The sequence below is a fragment of the Nannospalax galili genome, unplaced genomic scaffold (assembly GCF_000622305.1).
Source record: "Nannospalax galili isolate Female #2095 unplaced genomic scaffold, S.galili_v1.0 scaffold115, whole genome shotgun sequence".
In the NCBI taxonomy this organism is placed as follows: Eukaryota; Metazoa; Chordata; class Mammalia; order Rodentia; family Spalacidae; genus Nannospalax; species Nannospalax galili.
Window position 1 is genome coordinate 986,363 of NW_008340588.1, and position 9,125 is coordinate 995,487.

The 9,125-nt window shown below is 39.0% G+C and overlaps 1 long non-coding RNA gene across 1 annotated transcript in view; it reads right to left on the reverse strand.

Annotated features, from left to right (window-relative positions):
* The window catches only part of LOC103736147, a 31,518-nt gene extending 30,423 nt beyond the window's left edge, over window positions 1-1,095 (reverse strand). The window contains exon 1 of the long non-coding RNA XR_001872493.1: window positions 990-1,095. This is a non-coding gene — a long non-coding RNA (uncharacterized LOC103736147). The remainder of the gene's footprint in view (window positions 1-989) is intronic.
* Between the last annotated feature and the right edge of the window lie 8,030 nt (window positions 1,096-9,125).

Sequence of the window (9,125 nt, forward strand, 5' to 3'; positions counted from 1 at the left end):
TATTATATATACATATATATTTACATCAGTTTTGTAGCTTTTCTATTTCCTTAATAAATTTCACATGCTTACAAAAATGTTAGCTGATGATTTTTATATTATTGCATGCACATGACTTGTCTATGTTTACAAATGCACACACACACACATATATATTGCATATGAGGTAGATGTATTGAATTTTATTTTAGTTCTCTGGGCTAAGAGCATACATTAGTGGCATAGTACATGCCTAGCCCTAAGCAAAGCCATGGGTTAATGATTCCCAGTGGGTTTTCCCCCCTCCAAATCTGTAAAATCTTTTTAAGTAAACATCTGTATACATAATTTGGAAAAGAGCACTTGAAGGAAAGACTAATTTATTGTTGATTTAAGACTATTATCTTTGGATTTATTGTCTAGGAAGATATATTAAAGAAAAAGAACCTCAAAGAAGATACAAGTTTCACATAGCCAAACCCATAAAACTCGTGAAGAAGAACTATCTAGGCTGATATTTATTTATCGTTTTTTAGTGGTGCTATAGATTGAACCCAGGGTGCACACTCTATCACTGAACTACCCCCAAGTCTGAGAGTCAGATTTTGATTCTTACAATTCATATCAAAGGAGAAAAATGCTGAGAAACAGCCCAAGCTGTCACTTTGCCAACTTAGCTACTGCTGTCAAGGAACACTGCACCATGCTATCAAGTGATGAGCAAGCGACTGATGTACGGATTATTCATATAGAAATGACTGGGTGAGAAGGAGAAAAGTCTCCCAGAGTTTTATGAGCAAGATGGAAAAATCCTTCCAGGAGAATTAAAATTCAGTTGTTCTTGTAGAGATGAGCTGCTTTGATAGAGATGAATTGTATTGATAGAAATGAGTTATACTAATAAAGATCAGTTGTATTGATAGAGATGCGTTGTAGACACTCAGCAGATGAAACTCCATCACTGGCCTGCAGCTGGGCATGTTTATGTTGAGATACTGTGTTACACCTACCTCAAATCTCCACTGTCCCTGTTGCTGTGTCCCTCACCATCCAGTCCACAGTTGGAGTCAGAACTGATGATACTGTCCACACAGCAGCCCCCATCTGATGGCATGTGGTAGAAGTGGAGCACATTAGAAATGAGTGTCAACAAATTTTTTTAAAAATAAAAAGATGTTAAAAGGGGAACCAAGATAATACTTGAAACAGTCTGTGCCAAATTAAAAATAATAACAATAAATAAACTGTTGGAAGTTCAAAGAGTAAAACTAAAATAAGGACCAGAGGAAATCATCTTTGTTTTTCTCAGCCAATGGTTATGCAGATCTGTACCAAATCTTTATAGAAAATGCCAGTGAAGGCTCTCTGGCTGCAGCATTATGCTCCTAGAGAAGCATCTCCCCACCCTCCACCCCAGCATTTCTCACTTTCATAAACAGATGGCACAGCTATTTTATTTTAGGAGAAAAACCAACAATGTGTCAACTGTAGGATTCCTATAGCCTGATAAGGCTTTTCATTGTTAAATTTTCACAATCAGTGTCGCTAATTTTCACGATTGACTAGTGTTGCTCTCTAGATACATTTAAGAAAAGGAGACACTTTGGTGCACTCAAATCTCCCTGTTTAAACTCAGTTAGGACTCTTTCAGCTGCCTTAGAAAAATACCAAGTCAACAAACTTTGTATGAAATGAAAAGAAAATCTTATCAAAATCTCCAGCCCAAGTACATGCAGTTGTTTTCTTTTGATTGTTGCCTGCATGCTGTGACGGAGGCACAATGTGTGGAAATGACATAACCATTATTCCCACAAATCAAAGCTGTTGAGAAATGGGAAAGGCCACGCAGAGCTGCTTCATGAAATGTTGATGAAAACAACCCCACTATGCCTTTCAAGTTTTCTCTCTTTCAAGCGTCAATTGTCTCTCAAATTTTAACCATCACTGAGACTTTTGTTTTTTACTTGTGTTAGTGTTGGGAGCTTGTGCATTCTAGGCAAGTGCTCCACCATAGAGCTACACCTCCAGCCCGACTCTATATTCCTTTTCTTGTTTTAACATTATGAAAAGAATATTGTGTTCTTAAGTATTTAAGTGTTTAGCCCATCAAGAAAACATTCAATGTAATTTCTGTGTCTCAGGGGGAGAGCCCTTTCCTTATTTATTTCACATTTAAATAGTACCTGGACAGATGGCTACTCAGGTTGGAGAGCCAAATGCATCAAAAGACAGCATAGAAGGACATTTGCCTCCCTAGCATTCTGAGTTCCCCTCTTGCTTTTGCAGGAGTTTGGCTGGACTTCTGGGATAACCATATTTCATTTCCTAACGCCACAGTGACTGCTGAACACTCAATACCTCCCCATCCAGTGAACATCTCCGGAGTTGGGCTGCAGGAAGGATGGTGCTCTTTCCCTTTACTCTGTTGTAAATCAAGAGATGAAAATGATCATGTGCTTGAGAGTGAAATGAAACTCTGCTGTGGTATTTTGTTAATCCTTGTAGTATTTGTCTTGTTTTTGTGTTTAATTTTTGAGATCAACAGTGTCTCACTGAGCCCAGCCTGGCCTCAACTTGATATGTGGCTAAAGATGACCTAAATCTCCCAATCTTCTTGCCTTAAGCTTTCTTTCAGTGCTTAAAATCATTTTGAGAATGTCATGATCTGAAAATATAGAGGCATACAATTTAGCTATGATTTGGCACATTAATAAAAAGAATAAATACCTTTTAAGGTTTTAAGATTTTTGATTAAAGATTTGCTTTCCTATATAATGTTTCTCCTCAAAGGAGTGTTTCAGTGTTCTGTAAAATAAATTTTAGAGATTATAAGGCTAAAATAGCAATTGAAGCACAGGTCTATGATCAGTCAATGGAAGCCATTTTCCTCCTGAAGGGATGGGGTTAGTTGCCCAGGTTTGTATCATATAACCCTCTTGCCTCTATTGCCGTTAAAGACTACTCTTGAGAGTCTGTCCCTAGGTCAGATCTAGTCATTTAGATGATGGTGTTGGGTTTTACTAGATATGAAAATCCTACATTGGCAGTGCACATTGGAGGGACTAGAATTTTAGGGTTATAGGTAGTTGGTGTGAGAGTTGTTCATGACAAGACTCAGTCACATGTGAATCAGATGACAAGGGAACGTAGAGTGATGCCTTGCACATGGAACCAGCCCGAGAGTGACATGGAGTTGACATGCAGAAAGAAGCAGAAACAAGGGCTCTGGGTGACGTTTGGGAAACCCGTCCTCACCATCCACAGCTTTTTCTGCTCTTTCAATAAATGTTACATTTTCTAGCAGGGTTCAGGTTGGCTCCAGAATCTCTGATTGCCTTAAGCTAATGAGCTCTATCAAAGTTCCCTGCTCATAGGATCAACTCAGGGCAAACATGGGAAACGGCTATAGACTGTGAGGACAAGGAGACAGTTGCTGGAGTTTGGGGAGAAGAAAATTCCTCTGTAATCTATAGGATCTACTTCAAGGTCCTCCCTGCTTTTGAAGATATGACCCAGGAAGCCTGATGTTCTGGTTGGTTCTAACTGTTATTGGGGAAACAACCCAAGGGGAATAGAGTCATGGAAGATTTCGTAGCAGTGGAAAGAAAAGAAAGAAGCCTTGACATTATAGAGCTGTGGGTTTTCTTAAAACTTGGATTTGGAGACATGTGGGCCTGGACATTTCTTTAATCTTCAAGCTATTTGGTTAGATTTTTTTTTTTTTTAACTTGTAACTGAAAACTTAGAGTGACCTAATGATTTTCTAGATCTCAGAAGACTAAGTAATCCCTAGGCTTTCACCGGCCTCTAAGTCAATCTATCGTTAGCATCATCTCCATTGTGTGCTGCCTGGCACACATTGCTTGCATCAGTACAACTTCTTAAGTGATAAATTCTCCTTTCTCTTTACTCTCTCAGTAGCAACACCTGTATAAAATATTTCATTTCTTATTTTTTATTTTATGTGTATGTGTGTTCTGCCTGCATGTAGCTAAGTGTACCTGTGTGTGCAATGCCTACAAAAGTCAGAAGGTATCGGATTCCCTGGAACTAGAGTGATGAATAGTTGTTAGCCACCATGTGGGTGTGGCAAACCAAACTCAGGTCTTCTGCAAGAGCATCCAGTGTTCCTAACTGCTTAGATATCTCTCTGACCCCCCCTATAAAAATCTTATGTATAGTAGTATATTTTAGGGAGGCATCTGATTTTCAGTTTTTGTCAAGTGGTCTTTGAGACGATAAAAGAGAACTTTCAGTAACCTATTATGAAAGTGACTATAGAAGAAACCAATTAACTTAATCAAGGCTGAGGGAAGGGATAGCGCTATGAAAACAGACAACATAGCACATGCTTATTTATTTTATAGATTTTATAGACACTTTCATTCCTACCTTGATAAGATTTTTTGGTTTGAAATGAAAGACCATATAAAAATGTTGTACATTCCATAGGGTGTACCTGGATCTATTACCTCACTTAATCCTGACAATCCTGTCTGTGGGTACCATTATTCCCATCAGATATTTGAAGAAATTGAGGAAGATATTAATTAACTTGCCCAGGTAAGTGACAAACTAAAGATTAGAGTCAGATGATCCACTGTTAGGCTGAAAATGTAGCTCAGTTGGTAGAGAGTTTGTTTAACAAGAACCTGGTCCTGAGGTCCATCCCCACCAGCACGTAAGCAGGTATGATAACAAACACCTATAATAATTCTGTTACTAGGGTAGTGGAAGCAGGAGGATCAAAAGTTCAAGGTTATCTTCTACCACATATCGAGCTGGGATACATGAGATCCTGTTTAAAAAAAACACTATTACTTATGATAATTAGAAAATATGATTAACTTATAATCTGTGGCTTTTCCAGGTTTGAGCTCTGATTGAAAGGATGTCAAGGCATGCATAGAATATTTCTGGGCAAATGATAAGAATCTATAACAGTGGTTTCCTCCAGCCATGCTAACTAGATGGCAGGAAGTAGGAGACAGTTATTGCTCAATGTCCAGTATTTTGTGCCATTTCAAGTTTGGACCATATGCTTACATTATTTTATCCAAAAAGCTGACATATTTTTAAACAAATCATATGGAAAAATTTCATTTCAGAACACAAGAAGGATGTAACAGATGACCTCAGATCTCTTCGAGCTCCAAAATTATTTTATTGTGTGGTTCTCTGAAAAGGCTCCTGTTTTAGAGAATACAGAGATTTCTGCGCTGAATAGTCTCCCAAATCACTAAGATGAAAAAGATCCTTAAAAGGTCACGTGTATTTGTAGCAATATCAATGGCTTGTAAAGCAATCAAATGAATTAAATTAAAATCTGGAAGCCAACCTTCAGATTCAGATTGGGTCAAATGTCTTTAGGGTCCAATAAAACTAAAAAGGACCCACAGGGACTTAAAAGGATAACTTTGTTGTGATTAACACCAAACTACCTAAGGGGTGGAGAGAGCAGCAGTTAGGAGTCTAACAATGAATCACTCAGGATGTCTCCCATGAGGGTGGATGAGCTGGCGGGAAGCAGGCTTTGCACATTTTTATCTTCTCAGGAACACAGCAGGCATCTTGTGAAATCCCTAGGATGAGCCCCATAACCAGAACAAAGGAGAATAAAGAAAACTCATGTGCATAGACACTGGCAATCTGCCTCGGTTTTCTAATGACAGACCCTATTGGAGACTGGAACCCCTTGGAGTCTGACCTTGTCTCTGTTTACCGAAGTCATTTTAATGCGTGCATGCGTGTGCTCAAAGTAACTGTTTTGCATTGATCACATCTTTTCAATGTCAGAGATATCAATTGTGTGTCGCTGTAAGAAGGTTTCTCATTAAACATGGCACAGTTTTTCAGTACCTGCTTGAATGTTGGTGTTTCTGAGCAGTGTGAAACAGTAAAAACAATGAAAGCCACTTTAATGCACTGGAATTAAAGTGAATATGACCCGTGCAGCCAAGCTCCACTGATTTTAGCATGGAAGACAGTAACATCTGATTTTGTTGCTATAGAAAGCAAATCAGTTCTGCTAACTAAAGCTCACAGTATTTTGCACATTATTTTTCTGAATTCCTTCTGTCTATTTTAGTGTTTGAAATGGTAAAAAAACTCTGTCCCAGCATTCTTTCTGGAAAAGTCTGTGTGCTGTCTTTTGATCTCTGCTACTGGTTCACAAGTCATTCTTGGCTCAAGTGACAAAGCAAGAGAAGGGATTTTATTTATGGAATTCTGTGAGGGTTTTTTTCTCCTTTCCTATTCACCATGCTGCATCACGTCCTCTGAAGCCACAGCAGTCTGTTCTAAATTGTACTGGGGGGTGGGCGGAAGCAATGATAGCCTTTGCTACGGTGTCAGAACTGCAGGAGGAGGATCCCCAAGTGGCATCTCTGTGAGAGACATGCCTGACCTTTGTATATCCCACCACCTTACCTTTTATGAGAGAAGAATAGTGGTGTGATGGGGGGAATCCATTGTATATCTTTAGCTGGCATTCAGTAAGTCCAAAGAAAATGCCACAGACTTTTTCCTGTGTCTCTCTCTGCCTACTTGGGTCTTTCTGTAAATAACCTTCCTTAGGTCGGGCCAGAATTTTGGGCACTGGGCACTGGAGCTCATAATGGCAGTGCTGAATGGGGTGTGCCACTTGATGCTGTTCTCTATCAGACCTCACTTGAATTGGAAACTGGCTGGTCTATCATATTTACCTCCACATCCTCATTATTAATTCTAGCATAACTTTTAGTTTATTCACCTCCATTCCAGGGTGATTAAACCTCGAGGGAGCCTCATGACGTTTCATAGACTATTTGTCTCATTTAAACCACTACCATGAAAATCATCTGCCTTTTAAGATTTTTGTAGACTTTAATCTACAATATGGTTTCTTCCCTATGTACGGCATGATGTCTATTCTTTGTGTAATTGTTTAATGGAAGAAGGGAAATTCCTTTGAGACTAAGAGCTTGCAACCTTCCCTCTCTCATCTGGAGACCTCTGCCCCATTTTGCTAGTTAAAGTTTTATAAAAGCACCGAAACTTCTCTTCATGAAGACAAGTCAGGGAGGCTCTGTCATGAACTTTACTGAACTCGAATCAGAATGCCAGCAAACATAAAACCACTCATTCAAGAAAACTCTTAAGGGAGAGCCTTAATGCTTTAACCCAGACTCTGCATTGTTTTGAAATATAGATGAAAATGCTGTCCTTAAAGGGATGCTTTACAATTAATCAGATAATTTTCATCATATTAAAAAATATTTATTTTATGCATATGAATATTTTGTGTGCATGTATGTAAGAGCATCCTGTGTGTGTCTGGTGCCCATGGAGGCCAGAAGGCATCAAATCCTCTGGAACTGAAGTTAAGGATGAGTGTTAGTTGCTGTGTGGGGGCTAGGAACTGAATCTGGGTGCTCTGAAAGAGCAGTAAGTGTCTTAACTACTAAGTCATCTTTCTAGGCCCTTATAATGTGTTTTGATATCTTGAAGCAAAAATCCTATATAGGGAATCTATTATTAATAATTATTAGTATCCAGATACAGGGTCTATAGATGTCCCAAGGACAAAATAAAATACAGGACAGATGTAAAAGGTCAAGGTTGTCTGCAGACTCTAGGGAAGCTAGCTTATGGCGAGCATTCTTTAAACAAAGATGCTAAATATATACTTATATAATCAACTCATGAAGTAAGAGAGATGCCTTTGAAAGCTGTCACCATACTCCAGTGAGTATCTTGGTACACTGCTAAGTGGAGGAGAATTCTGGGGCAGTGGGGGATGGTGGTAGGGGGGTAGGGAGGTAGTATAGATGGGTGTCGTTAAAAGAGCTGTCATCCTCAAGACCAGCTGTGCCTGCTTGTTAACAGCCTTTGTGAGCAGGCTTGTTGACTGTAAACTTTTCCCTCAGTGAGGAGAGTGTGGAAAGAGTCACTGGATCTCAGCAGATTCTAGTCACCCCTTCCAGCAATTGTGCCTTAATTTCATGTGGCCTTGGGGGCGGGGTAAGGGTGGGGGTGGCTTTATGGGTTGGAGACATGGGGAATGTCTCCAGAAGTGTCAAGCATTCAAGCTGGCTAGCTAAAAGGCACTCTTTGTGGCTGTGGAGATGCCATCATTCCTGCTGGGTGACTGTCCATCCTGGCTGCTTTGGGTCACCCGTTCTTCAGCCAGAATCCTCACTCATGCTCTATATGTAAGCCCAATAAACTCACTGGCTCTTCAGAGTGAACTTTGGTGGAATCATGCTTTGGTTTTGTCGTTGGAACCTTAGGAGGAGGGGGTGGACATTGTTTATATCTCCTTAGGGAAGGGATTCTCAAAACAATGGATTCTTGTCAATATTTGGAATAGGTGCCTTTCCTTACGATAGCTAGAAAAAATGATTACTAGGAGAAACTTTGAGGCCCTTATTAATTGTATGTGGGAATGAAACTTGACACTCCTTTAAGAAGGCAATTTGGCAAAATTTGTCAAAATCTCAAGTTCATACACACTTTGACTCAGTCATTTTTTAACCAGTAGTTTTCTCTAAGCAAGTGCTTGTATTGTAGCATTGTTGGCAATAGCAAGCATTAGAAACCACCTAAATGTTTGTTAATAAGAGACTGGTTACCTAACTTGAACATTCAATTGCATATTATGCAATTTGAAAAGAATGAGGAAGATCTGTATCTGCAGATTTGAAAAGATTTAAAGATATATTTTTCAACAACATAAAGAGCAGAATGCATGGTATGGCTTTGCTTGTATAAATAAAACAAAGAAAAACATGTATAATCTTGGCTATAATACATAAAGTATTTATATACATATATACACACAAAATAATTAACTAACTGTGGTTAATTTGGGGGTGAAAAGTAAATTATATCTCTTTTTAATTAATACTTAAAAAATCATGTGTACATGTTAACAGGATTTTTATTGTTGTTTTGTTTCGTTTTGTTTTTTGATAGGAGGGGTCCAGGTGGGCCTGAATTCTGAATCTTCTGGCCTTAACCTCCCAAATAGCTGGGATCACAAACCTGTGCCACCATACAAGGCTTTAAAGAAATAATAACACATACACACACACACACACACACACACACACACACACCTGTATTTAGTCAAAACGAGGGGAACGCCATAAGAGACAGAGCTACAG